The 15,110-nt window shown below is 46.5% G+C and overlaps 1 long non-coding RNA gene across 1 annotated transcript in view; it reads right to left on the reverse strand.

The window, feature by feature from the left end:
• The window catches only part of LOC310895213, a 52,868-nt gene that overhangs the window by 35,466 nt on the left and 2,292 nt on the right, over positions 1–15,110 (reverse strand). Inside the window, exons 3-4 of the long non-coding RNA XR_014580539.1 lie at positions 13,071–13,211; positions 1,254–11,038 (exon numbers count right to left, since the gene is read on the reverse strand). This is a non-coding gene — a long non-coding RNA (uncharacterized lncRNA). The remainder of the gene's footprint in view (positions 1–1,253; positions 11,039–13,070; positions 13,212–15,110) is intronic.

Genomic DNA, 15,110 nt, shown 5'->3' on the forward strand with positions numbered 1-15,110 from the left:
ATCATAATTATACTTCCTTACTTAGATTAGTTACAAAGCAATTAGACTCTGTCATCTGTTCTTGCTCTGTGAATAGTTTCAGTTGAGTTGAAGGCACGGGACATGGCACTACACAGCTGTGTCAGCACCTGGCTGCCCCATCCTAAAGCACTTCCAAACAAGGAAGAATTAAAAACAACAAACCCAGAGTCTGTCAGAACTCCCTTCCTTATCCCTAGATTCTTCAGAAAACAAGAAAATGACATTGTCTTACACTTTATTTATGCACGGGGCTGGACTTTCACATTTCCTTTGATGTTGACCCTAACTGAACCAGTTGCAGAATACTAATGACGCAGTTGAGTGATAATATTCAACTCGGGTACCTGGGACATACCTTTCCCGTCTAAAATGGTGGCAAGCCAAAGAGCAGAAGCAGCCTCCTAATGCTCTAATACCTCTTAGGTACAGGGGGCATGGGGGAGCTTCATGCTGCCATGCCAGCGCACCTGTAACTCAGTGTCTGAAGTCAAACATGGCCTTGCAGGCAAAATAAGGCGCCCATGCTCATGCAACGTCTAAGAAAACACAAGTATTAGTGATGGCTCCTTTGACAGGCTGGGCCCTTAACTAACGAGCCCCATAGCTTCTGTGTCTCCTCATGGACCTGCCTGCCTGAGGCGGGTTGCCTCCACTTGGCTACTACATCCTCCTTTTGCCTGACCTCCTCTGTGTCCTCTTCCCTGTCTGCCTAACGAGCTGCCATGAAAATAATCTTCCCCTCCTGCTGCTCCGACCTTGTCCCCGGGTGCCCTTGGAGGCGAGGCATGCGCCAGCTCTGCTGTGCAGAGGCCGCAGCTACCTTCGCTGGTGACACTTTAACCGCAAGCAGCCAGGCGGGCAGGCCAGAGGTCAGAGTGGTCCCCGTGCATCGCCTCTGCTCACCGAGTCCAATTCTCCAGTGTGTCCTCGCTCCTGCAGCCGGCCTCCTTGCACTGTTGTAAAACAGCACAATGTCCCCCCCCCAAGCATTAATCTTGCCCTGGTCCTGGCCAGCCCAGGCAGGGGGCTTCAGGGGTGCTTTTGGCCTCAGGTGGGCCCCTTGGAGATCTCCAGACCTTGCCAGGTGCCTCCAGGGGTCCACGCACTAAAAGGTCCAGGCCCACCCTCTCCACAGGGGGCCAAGCACAAACAGAAGAACCTGGTGGGAACCCCACAAATTAAAGCCCACAATGTTGCTCAGGACTACGCTAATTAGTTCAATAAAATCTTACCGGCTGGGATTTCTATGGAAACTCAGCAGTCCCTGCCTCCGCCAGCGGTGACACCATCCAACTGCTTCAGCAAAGGTGCTGGGAAATTATCAGGGACACTTGGCTCAAAACCGAGTTGTCTTGCAACATTTTTCTGAAGTGCTGTTTGCTTTGGCCTGTGGATTCTAATGAGGAAAACAAACAACAACAACCAAAACACAACAAACACCACAAACAAGTAGATAATTTCTAGGAACACACTAATGGCTTTAGGGATGAAGTCTGTGAAGAGAAAAAAAAAAAAAGGCAAAGGCAGTGGAAGTTGTGAAACTTCAGAAATGTCTGGAGCATGCCCAAGGCTTGTATTAAAATGAAAGGGGGTAAAAATGGGTCGGATCTTTTTCTTTTGAATTTGTATTCTACCTGTTCAAGGGGCTCCTTGAAAACTAGTAATGACCAAAAGTGTATTTCATAACTCTGAAAACAGAAGAGAAGTAAAAACAATCACTTTGTTCTCTGCCTTTTCTGTGAAACAACATCCCTTTAGAAACACACAGCGCTCTATTCAGTATCCAAACTGTGTTATTAAACTACCAGACATACACACAACTCTAAAACCTAGAAATACAGAGCAGGGGGACACTATTTTTTTTAAAGAAGCCATTTCTAACAATGTGGCAAGGAAAAAGAAAAAAAGGGTGGAAAGACACATTTTATATTAGGACCAGATGTGGAAAGGGGGGAAAAATTAAGTTTGTGCCAGCCAGCATCGAGGAGGATTTTTATGCTTCAGCTTCGGAGCTGAGCCTGCAGCACGCCGTACCACATGCTGGTATCAGTCACTCTAAGGACGACAGCATATTAGCAGCATAACGCTCTTGCCAGCAGAGAGCAGGGAGCTGGTAAACTAACAGCAACCTCTTCTCTCTGTCTAGTACTTGCAGCCTTTCGGAAAGTTAGTGAAAGCCTGTTCAAACTCTGCTGCAGTCCAAACTTCAAGCCCATTGAAAAGCTTGCTCTGGCCCCAGTCCAAAGTCCAGTGTTTTATTACCAGTCTCATGTCTTTCTGTCCTTGGTCTTCTATTATCCACTTATTTTCTTAGCTTTTTAGAGAAAAAAAAATAATAAAGCATCCTTATAGTTCAACAACTATCTTAACAAATTCTGGTACATGCCGTGGACCTCGTTAATTGATTCCACATCCAAAGCACAAGACTTTGGGCTATTTTTGTTGTTCAGAGCTGTACATTGGCCAACATCCTCTGCATATAATTAACCCCCTATTTCCATGGAATCTCTGCATTAACTTATTACAGGCTCAGCTGGTAATGAACTCCCAGGAGAAGTCCACATACAAACACTGGCCATTGGCTTTGCTGCCCACGTGGATTAAACAAAAATTAATCTCATCTATTTGGTTATTCATTTGGTGTCTTTAAATTGGAGGCGTTTTTCTGCTTCGTTTGATGCACACAAAGAAAGAGGGATCTGGCTACTGAACTTTATCCAGAAACATCCATGTGTGGAGCAGATTAATGGGAACTTTTCATACCCATAATAGCTTTACAGCAGCGAAGTAGAACATGCAGTTCTCCCCGGGTGACTATAGTGCTCTGGGAGACAGGGAAAACAAATGTGGCTAGAAGATAGTAATGTTTTGCTCATCAAGCACTGCGTAGTTTAGACATCATTAAAGTGACATGTTTAGAACTAAGCCTGGGAGGAAACTCAGCTACTACGGTGTATGGTTTTTTTTAATGCCTTTTCTTTTTTTTTTTTGGTGACACTCTGAAGCTTTTGGACACTGCAGTAAAAAGAAGGATGTGACAGACAGAGATGTCCCAAAGCAGCTGCTGGTATCAAGTGACCATATGTAAAATGGTAAAAGGAAACTGACAGGAGGACTAGCAAGGAAAAGCAGCAGCAGCAGAGATTACCAATTTTCCCCCTCTACCTGCCTCCCTTCAGAAATTAGGCTTTATAAATTAAGATATCAGATCAGCTATTTTTATACCACTTATAACTTAACACATAGCGAGCACCTGGCTGGGACCCAAAAGATGAAGGTCCTTTTCCAGGCTTTGCACTGACCACAGATAAGTCACTGTACTGTTGCGTGCCTCAGTTTCCCCATTGGTAAAGCTGGAGTAACAATAACCACATCCCTTGGAAAATGCTCTGAGAACTACCAGGGAAAAGACTGTAGGAGAGTAACTCTAAATGAACTCATTTCTCCCCTACTTCCTTAGCATCTCATCAAACCTCTCCTCAAAAAAGGGGTGGCTCTTGGGTTTTTGGGTTGAATATGCCATAAGTGGTGATTGGGTGGGTGGCACTTCATCTACCAGCTTGCATGTCATTGTCTGTGCTGTTCTTACACCACCAGAGAACACAGAACAGAGATCCTCCTGCAGTTTTTGACAGTACCTTTCTTTATATTGTATGGACATCTCTCTGGTCCATCAGACCTGCATGGAGGTTTCCTGAACAGATGTCATGGGGCCTCTTGGTCTTCTCTCTGCCACAGCCACAGAAGCTGCTTCTTGGCATAATTTACTTCCGCACATTAAAACATGAACTTGAGCCTCAACTTGAGCCTTCCAAATACTTGGTCTACCTTTAGTGGACAGTTCTAGACCCATTTCTCACTGGAAGTCCTTTCCTCTAAACATCCCCTCCCCACTTGTGGGGAAAAACTCATTACTTGGAAAGGTATTTACACAAACTTTCAGTTGGCAGAGGGCGTCCATGTGCTGTTAAATCCCACAGTCCAGTTTAAGTCCTCTCCTTGTACGACATTCCTGTTGTTGTAGGGCTTTCTGGAAGAGGAGCAGAACTGGAAATATGCTTTGGGGGTTTTCCTGGCCCAGACAAGCACTGCTCTTCTTGCAAGTCAAGGATGGAACCCATCAGAGATCAGGACCTTGAGCTGACCTTGGAGGTGGCCCGAGCAACCTGGAGGACCGTAAGTAGAGTGAAGTGAAGGGGGCTATGCATACACCTGCTGCCCTCCAACCTGGCCGTGACAGGACACCTAGTCCCAACCCCGCTGCCTTTACACTTGCGAACAGGGGTAACAAGGACAAAAAGGCTGCAGCTCTGCCTTTTTCAGGGTGAGCTTTCCAGTCTCACATGGCAGCGCAGGGACTCACTCAGGTGGTTAAAGGCTGGGGCAGCGATTCCCAGCCGGTCAGCACCCGAGCCAGCTGGATTACAGCCTACGTGCCTCAAAGCCTCCCACCACCGTGCAGAAGTCGCCTTTGACAAGCAGAGGCAGATGGGCTTGGGGAACAGCGAGTGCAGTGGCCCAGCTCATTCTCTGAGGCATCTCTCCCTGCCTGTCCCCCACCTTTCTCAACAGCATCTCCTGTGTGTTGTGGGGCCGGGGGAACAGCTGGCTGTTCCTCAGCAGCTGCTCCTCCTGGCCACCTCCATGTCCCACTGGTGCTGCTGGTTACGTAGGAGAACAAGCAGCCAGGGTTTTGCTGGGGTATGTCGAGAAGCAAGAACAGCTGTCATGCCACCTCCGTGGTTGCAGGAAGCCACAGCAGGTCTCTACAGGCTTGCATGGGTGAAGGCCCTCATGGAATAGTGACAGGAGCCTTGTAGCCCTGTGTTACCTATTCCAAACTCTGAACAGAAAACATTAAAAACTGCTGAAGGACTTAGGAAGAACAGCTTCCAAGAGAGGGCTCAGATCCATTGCCTTAAGCATCCTACATCTGAAAACCACCAACCTGCCCCCAGGCCACACCACCACAGGTCTATCTGCAGAGCATCCAGTGTGCTGCGGCCTGGGGTGCCACCATCACTCGTCTCCTCATGGTTTTCCCTCAGACTGACAGACTAGTGACAGGATCGTGACTGGATGTTTCATGCCTTCTGCAAGGTTTTAGGTCTGGGCAGAAAACTCCAGGCTTTGTTTGTCTGACAGAGGTCTCTATTCGCTTGCGAATGCCTACCACAACCAGCTGGCTGGCATCTGCCAAACAAGCAGAAGAGCAGGAAGCAAAGCGTGTCCACAAGACGGAAACCAGGCTTGAGAGCGCGACACAAAAGCAAGTGGGGAGGTGTCTGGGACCCACCCACTTCTTCAGAGCAGCCTTTCAAGCTGCTGCGCCACTAGTATTTAGCCGGTCGACCAGTTCATCTAGTCAGCAGCATCAGCAAACAGCTCCACTTAAACTGTGCTGCTGGTACACTCTGCTCCCCCATGCAGCTGCTGCCAGGACATTAGCGCTGCCTGGGCACAGCTGGAAACTAACCCACCAGCTCAGGGACCGAGGCCATGCAAACGTGCAGTGAGACACATGGATGAACCAGCCACTGGACGGCTGACTCAGTTTCTCCAACAGAGCCTCCCCACTCGCCTTTTTCCAGATCCAAAGCGTCTCTGCCTGGTAACAGCAAGAGGAGTACAGCTACGAACAGCCTAGGGCAGAGCAAGAAGACAAAGCAAAGCAGAACTGGCACTTCTGTTTACTGCATCAAAGTCAACACTGGAAGGACATTGCTATAGTTGACTGTAAACAGTACAAGATGGTTTTTGCAAGCAAACAAATTGGTTGAACGTGTCCAGACCCGTGTTCATTACTAGTGTGGAGACGAAGCTGGTGGGATTCTTGTGGTGCTGAATTATTTGGCTTGGTACAAGTACACATTCTCACATATGAGTTTTGCACCAAAGTACAAAAAAACGGTGTATGAGAATTGGTACTCTAAGAGCAGGATTGTATCTAATCTAGCAGTCTTACTTTCTGTTAAAATTCCCATGAGAACAACGGTGTGACTGCCCTTTCTTCAATATTTGCTAATGCTCCTAAAATACTGGGAAGAATTTTGCTAATCATCCATTTCCTTACATTTTGCAAAGCAGCTGAAATCAAACCTTAAAAACTACAAGACATGCAACAACTAGTGGCGGTTTGTAAGCAGCACCAGTTAAAAAACCAGCCAGAAGATTACAGCACAAAACATTTTTCAAAGGAAACTCAATAGCAGAGCATTGTCGAGGATGTGATGAATGAAGATTGCTGAGTTGTCTTTGAGGATGGATTTCGCTTCCACTGAAGTCAATTAGACCCTAGGGGAGAGATTTAAGGAATTCATTTCTCATTCAACCTGAAGCCTTCTCAAAGGAACTTGCATATCCATGCTGATATCCAAAACCTCCAGCTCAAGCACCCAAAACTCAGACCACCCACAGCTGTCGTACATGTTCAGGTCTCCCCAGCAGAGTGAAGGGGAGCCTAGTGGATTGCCAGCTGCCCTGTTCCCTACTTCTCGTATTCCCTGACCCATGGAAACCACCTTCAGAAATGGAGGGTGGTGACCATCACACACCTCCAAAGCAGGTATCCCATGATCTTCCTCCCTTTTTAGCTTATTCTCCTCATGGTGCTTGGGGTGAAACACATCAATCCATCTGTAATCACACATAAAGTGCTATAGAAAGCTCTGATAAGCTGCTAGGACACAGTTATTGTTACAAATCACATTTGCTTTTTAAATTCAGGGAATAAAGAAAGAAAATCCATCTATGGTAAAAGCAGATGATGCTATCTCAGGAAAGGCTAGAACTTCCTGATCCTTAAAACATTTATCAGAACAGTGTCAGCTAGGTTTTTAAAACACAATCTCTCTGTGTCAAAAATGTAAATTTACAACAGACGCAGGTACTTTTCCAAAGTTTTACCCACACATTTGCAAGGCCTCATGCTGACACAGTGAGGAAGTTCTACCAGCTCAACAAATAGCAGGATTTTTGAGGTGAGTTATTCAGGCCAACTCAGGCTCTGTGACCATTTACTTAGCTTTTGGTTTATTTTGGTCTAGCCTAAAACTGACTTCAAGATCAATTATTCTGGTTTAAAACAAAGTTGTCCACGCATGGCTTTGTAACAATTTTAAACTTTGCTTTCAGTCATGGAAAGCAACTTTCCCACATAGCAGAGGACAGGACAAGTTTTAATTCACACCCTTATTTATTTTAGAATTCCTGTGTGGAGCTATTCTTATTTTGGAATAAAAGCACTCATGCACAGACTCAAGTAACTAGGGAGTCAGAACCCATGTAATTATTTCTGAACATTTTGTGTGTACACCAGCATTGTATCAAAATGCCTGTTCTGTATGCCAATTCTGATGTAATGACATCACTCACTGTAATAGATTATTTGGGAATTAAAACCAAAATAAACAGGTATTATAAGGAAAAAATATTGCCACATGAGGGCATGCTTCATCTCTTTCAAAAGCTTGCCTTTCAGTCTCGGACATTTAAGGCAAGTTACATTTCTAGACCTAGTTTTAAGAAAAAGAAAACTCAGTTTTTAAACATGATTTGCTAGGTTTCTAAGGTACAAATTAATTGCAAATTTATTACAAACTTTGAGAAGAAATATTCTTTGCTCCCATCCATGAATATACTACTTTTCTAGGCTGGCAGCAGCACATGCTTTGGTCTTAGGGCAGAGGAGATGAGCTACCTGGATGCATAATACTCAAGTTTTATACAGTTTGGTTCCTTGCAATAACCATAGCAAACTAAAACACAAAGCTACGGAGGATATAAATTTCACCTTTTGCCCAATGGGAACGGTTTCCTGGTTGATCAGACACATCATGGGGAATAAGGGCAAAGGTTGCCATCTCCTACAGTCTGCTTGCAAAAAAGGGCAGGGTTGAGGGGTTCCCCAGCTTTAAATCTATCTGGGTCTGTCTCTTCCTGGACATGACCACACAAGCTTCAGTGCACCCACAGGGTCCTCAAATCACAAGATCAGTACCAAACTGGCACATCACCTTTAAAGAGTCTTGTAGAGACTCCTCAAATTATGCAGTAATCCCAGCAAAGCCCAAGTGACCTGCACTGCCACCTTTTAGGCAAAACTTTCCACCTTTTAGGCAAAAAAAGTCCACCTTTTAGGCAAAACTGCCACCAATAGGCTTCTGGAGCCTTGGGCTACTGACACATTTGTTGTAACAGCCCAGAAATGAATTAGATTGTACTGATGAGTCAATGAGAGGTTAATCTCTCCATTCAGAGAGCTGCACCAGAGCAGGGAGGATCCTTGAGACTGCCAACTTTCTCCAGTCTCCGAAGCAGGATTTTGGACCCATGGTAGAGTACAGAGATAAACTAAGAAGTAACAGCATCCAAGCCTTTGAGTCACTAGAAGTAATTTTTCACTGGTGAGTCACAGTATCTGCACATCCTTGCTTCCTGGAAACTTAGGGTACTTAAATACGTAATATCTCACTTGAATATCATGTCTGTATCATGGAGACAGTTCTCCAAAGTGTTTCTCCTGCTACCTTTCAGCTCTAGCCAGTGTCCACGGATGCTAAACATGCTAAAGGACCCGGCCTCACGATTACTTGCTAAAATCAAATGGGAGGGGTTTTAGTAACTTCCAGAGGAGCAAGGACATGCATTCAGTTTCAGATACCTGACACTCATCTGACCTGTGCTCAGCCATCCCTGCCAGAGAACAGCAGCTCCTGGACGATTCATCTTCAGCTTAATCCAGGGAACCAGGAAGCTGCAGAAGCTGTGGCTGTGACAGCACACAACTTTGCAATTTTGGCAGTCTGGGCTTGTGCTGACTAAGATGCTAACACTGACAATAAGAGACAGCTTATTGGGGAATCTTTCTTCGGCTTCTCCTTCTATCCCAGAGATGTAAATCCACCACACTCGTCTTTCACCACCGCACCCATGCTCTAAGATGATTTCATCTGGCCACAGAAAAGACAGATGAAACACGAATGCTCCAGCACTTGTGGAAGCAGGTGCAAGAAAAGACATAGGTGGAGGGATAAAAAAATTGATAGATGTTTTTTAATCCTTTGACCTCAACAGTATTAAATTCCCTGATATTTTTGTTGTTGTGAATGTGTTTCCATCATAAAATTAAAAAGTGACAGGCTTTATGGCTTCATCTTAAAATATCAAAGGAAAAGGCACTGTAATGTTGGATGAGAGCATCAGTCAGCCTCCTGGGTTAACACTGACTAAAATTTTGCTCTTCCTTCTGAGATTTTACCAAGAGTAGTTTTGGGTTGATTCATCAATACCGAAGTAACTGGATATTTATAGCATCCATGGGGCTGGATACATCACTCCCCTGGATGAGCAGAGCCAAAGAAACAAGAACCCTGGTGGCGCAGAGAGGCCACCCTGATTGATGCAGGGGCCTGGCTGTGGAGGCCGCAGAGGGTTCTCCCCTCTCTGCACCAGGCCCACACAGGCAGGAGGGCAGGTGCCAGCCCACCCTGATCCACACCACCACCATTTTGTAGGCAGCCTTGGCTGGGTGTCAGCAGGAGCCCAGCACTGCCCCAGTCAGAGCAGGGAGATGAAGGAGCACTGCAGATTTGGAGGGGGGAAGCCCTTCCTTGTCTGGGTTAAGCAGGATGGGGACACCTGATGTCACCGGCCTATCAAGGTGCTTGTCACCCAGCACAAAACCTCTAGGGAAGGCAGCAGGATGCAGAAGATGTCCGCCTTCCTAGGCCGGTGACAGCTGAGGCATCAGCTGGCTTACCAGCTTCCCCCAGGGGCAGCAGCAGGGCTGCCGAGAGGAGCCTCTGAAGTGGCTCACACTGCACCTCCAGACAGAGCGCCTTGTCACCATGCTGATACACTCCAAAATCCCTGAGCTACTGATGGCAGCTGGGCTAAGGCAGTGTTTTAACTGGCCCTCGCTTCAGCAGGTAACAATCCGCCTTGTAGGCCACTGCCTGCATGTGGAAATCTCTCTCGCTTTTATTTAATCTTGGGAGATTCCCTAATGACTGGAGAGGAAGGGAAATTACAATGTCCCAAAGGTCTGAAAGGCAAAATTTCAGAAGGAGCTGGATACTGAAGTTCCTTTTGCACGACTGCAAACCCCAGCCAAAGCCCTCAGGCACAGTGCAGGTAGGTTAAACCAGATCACTGAGTATGCCCTTACGCAGGCACCATCGTCAATAGGATTTTTGCCCCACTCACAACAATGAGCCTTTTTATAAAGCACCAGCTTCCTGATCCACCTTCACTGCCAGTGCTGGAAACGCTGACAAGCAAGCTCCAGCTCATCGAGGTGCTGTGGCCACGGCAAAGCCACCCCCTTCCTCCTTGCCTCCCCAGCCACAGGAGAGCTGGCCACAACCCTGGCTGTGTCACGAGCTCTCAAGAAATTGGCAGGCTTGGCCTTGCCACTGCTGAGGTGCGAGCATGTGTTTCATTTGCCTGGTAAGCCGTGGTAGAGTGGCGGTGAACATCTGGGTTGAGAAAGCTGCCGCCACCGCTTGCCAAGCATAGGTGAGTCAAAGCCCTGACAATGGGTATGTAAATGCAAAGCATTTACAGACAGAACAGGAATAAAAACCTCACACTGTACTGAGAAGCACAAGGCAAAAATCACTGGTCACTGTAAAAAATAAATAGAAAGTTAGGCTTTCTGTGGGGTCAGAGCTAAGCATGAGCTCTTGCTTCAGCCCAGGGACAACTGTGTCCAGCCTCTGTGGAGGAGAATCCCCCTTTGACTGGGGAAGAACACAGGCAGCAGGCACAAGGAGAACAGCACATGGCAGCGATCATGAGAGAGTGGCAAACAGCCATCCTGACTGGTGGTCACAAAGCTGTCCAGCAGCTGCACAGGGGGAAAAGAAAAAAAAACAGCAAAAGAGAGATGGAGTGGAGGAGGAGGGGAGGAAGTTTTAAAGACAAACAGATTGAGGGCAGCCTCTCAAACAAGTCAAAACTCACGGAGACAAGCACGTTCCTCCTCTGAGAAAAGTCCCAATAAAGCAGGAGGCATCTGCGAATGAATAAAAAAAAAAAGGAATAAAACCTGGACAAGTAGGAAGCTGCAGTCAATCAGCTTCATACATATTTAACAGGAATGTTCATCCGAATAGAGGCCTGCCTGTAGTGCACTAGAAACGAGTCTGCTGCCCAGGAGGAACACACAGAAAGCCTCGCTTACAGCCAGCATGGGACAGAAAGGCAGAGGATGGCTCACTGTTGTCGGGGAAGACAGGGAAAAAGGAGCCCTGATGGAAATGGAAGAGATGGTGAGGGATTGGGCAGCCCCTGCTCCTGTGCTGATAAGATATCCAGGGAAGGACATGCTCTCCAGTCCCTGACCCAGGGAAGAAAGGAGAGACCATGCTCCACTTTGCAACGGAAATCTCACTCCTGGCATCGGCTGCAGGGGACAAGCAGTGCTGCTGTCTGTGAAGCCGGAGAGGTTGAACCATGGCCCAAGAAACAGCACAGTTGCCCAAGCTGCGATAGCCCCAGAAAAAAAAGCTTTAGCTCTTGTTTTCTGGTCCAAAGTTCCTGCTCTCAGTGCAGCAGAACAGCTTTGACAAGCCAGAGAAAGCCAGAGGAACATGTGCCAGGATCGTGACTGCTCTCAGGAGGATGTGGGGTAGAAGGATCGCGTCTACATTAGTCTCTCTATCAATGGCCTGGATCCAGGCATAGACTTGGATTATAAACCTCTTGACACACACCTCAGTGGGCTCTTTCAGACCCACATTAGCAAGGATTCATGCCTGACAGAAATATGCTGCACTGAACCACCTTGCTTGTGCTCCACCTCCACCTTGGCTGAACCGACACCTCTGCAAAGACAATGTGTCCTGTATCAGAGCTACTCCACAGGCAGTCCTCTGCAACCCCTTGACACAGAACATCACTCAACAGATGTATTAATATACATCGGGCTTGCCCCTATTGGTACAAAAATGAGAAACCCACCTTAGTCTACTAGCTTGGGAAATGTCATTGCAGGATTCCCCCTGATTATTGTCCTTCAGCGGCACCCCTGTGAAACACAAAGACAATTCCTACCAAGACCTATTTCCTCTCTATCCAGCACAGCCTGTAATAGGAGTTCTGCAACCCCAGCTATGTCCTCGCTGACACCTGCTCAGCCTCAGAGCCCTCCAGGGGTTTGCACAAACACGACTGGCTGAACTTTACGGCAAGGCACGGGAAAACAGATAGTCTCATCCCACGGGATGCTACAACCCTGTTGACACAGCTCACAGTGGCTGCTAAATGGTGTTTCCAGAGCAGACTTCCCTCTCTTCAAGATGCAGAGGCTCTCTCTGGGGCAGAAACAATGGCTCCAGCCTGCCCTGTTACCTGTGGCAAATGAGCATCAGCTAGCCAAGGAGAGGCTCTCACCTGGCAGATGGGAAGCAGAACGTGGCTGAAGAAAAAGAGGAGCACACCTACAGCACATGACAGTAGTACGTGATATGTTCCAGAGATACGTGAAAATGACAGTTATGAAAGAGATGGGAGGGGGAAAAAAAAAAGAATAAAGTTTCTTGGCTCGTGTCCAGGGGGAAAGGTTCATTTCTGTCATCAGACTTAATGGCTGAGCCTAGGGAGAAATGCAAATGCTATCAGGTCCTCCCTTCCCAGGGAGAGAGCAGGGTCAAAGGCAGCCCCACCTTTCCTCCCCGCATGCATGCCATCTGCCTCCGCCTGACCCGAGGCTGGCGGTTGTCCTGAACTGCCATTGTAGCCGGGTTTAAGGAGAGCAGCAGCAGTCTGCATCATGCAGGGAATCAGAAGTACTTTTGCCTCAGGCACCACGGTAAGCTCAACGGGAACCCGTTTTCATGCGTCAGATGTATTACATGGATGCCACACATCCCATTTGGCAACTCCCTCAAGTATTGCAAGCTTCTGGACAAAGGGACTCCCAAACTCTCTGGATCTGGCACAGCACTCGCCGACTTGAATTTAGACTCGCATTCTTGGCCAGAAGCCCCGAGCAAGCGCTGTGAAGGAAGCGCCTTCGTCCCCCCTCTCCCTCCTTCCCCTCCTACCCCCGGACGGAAGGCATGTTGAATCGCTCCTCTTCACGGGCCAGGGAGTGCTCTTCTTCTGGAACAAAACCCTCCGCACGGGGAGCTCTGCTGCTCCTGCTCTTCTCAATCCATCAGAAGAAATACTGCTGGGATCCTGCTCTGCTGGAGCCAAAATACATCGCAAAATCCAGCTAGTTTCGCCAAGATTTTGTTTAGGAAGAAAACCAGGAAAACAAAGTGTTCCAGCAGTGTTGAAACATTTATTTTCAGCATGTTTGCAGAGCAACATAGCTTTTTTTTTAATAAAAAAAAAAAAAACTTAAACACTACTGTCATTTTAATTTTCTGTCTGTTTGTATTGCATCAGGTAAGCTGCAAAACTCAAAATCAAAACTTTCAATTCACCCAAAGCAAATAAAGGAGTTGGGTGTAAAAAAAAAAAAAAAAAAAAAAAAAGTGACACCAGCTCAAATTCTGAAAGCTATCCTCTATAAAACTGAACTTAAAACTGCATTTTCAGCCTCTGTACAAATGTCAAAAATTATTTTAATTCAATTCTCAATCTACAAAAATCTCCTGGTAGAGATAAGCTTTTACCACTAGGTAAGATGGGACAAGTGCTGTATTGTGTAAAATGTTGTTATAAAAGCGTTATAACTCCAGTAAGACGATCTAGTAGTACAGCGTCTAAAATTTGAAATTTAAAAAAAAGTGAAATTCCCTTCACCTATAAAAGTATAGCACCAGGAGAAAAGCTTTCTGTACATCAGAATTTTACAGATTCTGAAATTATATAATCTTAAATGACGTTTCCCAGCATCGGTCTTCAATGTGACTTTTCAAAATGGTGAGATGACTTCAGCATCCTATTAGTCGTGTTCTCATGTGCATGTATGCACCTCCACTGGTCTTACAGTTGTAAGTTAGGACAGGATTTGGGCCATGATATCCATAGGGCAAACTGCAAATCCTTAGAGGAGAGGGGAAAAAGAGACAGTAACCCTAGAACAATTAGTGAAGTTAAAGACAAGAAAATCTAATAATGTCAATAGAAGCAATGCTATGAGTTCACATAAGTCTAAGTAAAACATTTGGACTTTAGATACCATCTAGGTTAAGGACTCTGTAGGAATCACTGAACTGAGCACTAAAATAAAGCCCCTTTGGAGGAGGCAGCAGCTTTAAATCTACAGAAAGCAACTTTACATACCGACTGCAGGCAGAGAGCACAGAATACTACGCTTAAGCAGAAATTGCAGGAAGCACGTGGGTGGCAATAGCCATCCTCCACACTAGCATTTAGTGGAGGACACTGCGACCATTCCTCTGGATGGTTCCTCTGGGAAAGCTCTGCTCCGCAGCAGGATCCACCACCAAGGTGCACCCCACTATCCAGGGGCCTCCAGCTGGTCTTAGGATGAGCCTCCTGGAATTACCAGGGATGGACTCAGAACAGTCAGAAATAAAACTTGAGATCTTGGACCTAATACAATAGGTCTTGGAGGCTGTACAAGAGCCACAGAGATCAGATGTCACCCAGTGATTAGGAGAGGGAGGGATAATATCAAAGAGAAGGCAGGCCAGCTACGTTAAGAGGAAGAAAATTCCTTCGATTAAAGCCCAGACCTATGAGTCAGAAGCTCTAGTTTATACCCTTGGCAGAGCTGAAAACTTCCTGTGACATCTTCAGCAAATCCACTGTGCTCCTCAATACAATAGTATAATAATTCATAAGGACCAGAGCTTTAAATTAACTGGAGTTTATAGCCTGCTTGGAGCTCCCAAGGTGAAAAGCACTCTTACCTTACAGCCCAGCAGCAAAACCCTCCTGCCACCCATCTGCTGCGCACAGCACAAGCACTCCCAGTAGGATACCATACACAGTAATACTCAGGCTGATGTAAAACATGCTTTAGCACTTGCTACTTACTGCCATTAACAATAATGGCCCAGCATACTGCTTCCTCCTTTACTTCCTGTACCTTAAAGCCAGCTATATCCCACCTCATTCTTCATGAAGCGAAACTATTCCTATCATTATACCAGGTATATCCAAGT

Source organism: Anser anser (assembly GCF_964211835.1).
Source record: "Anser anser genome assembly, chromosome: 2".
Lineage (NCBI taxonomy): Eukaryota > Metazoa > Chordata > Aves > Anseriformes > Anatidae > Anser > Anser anser.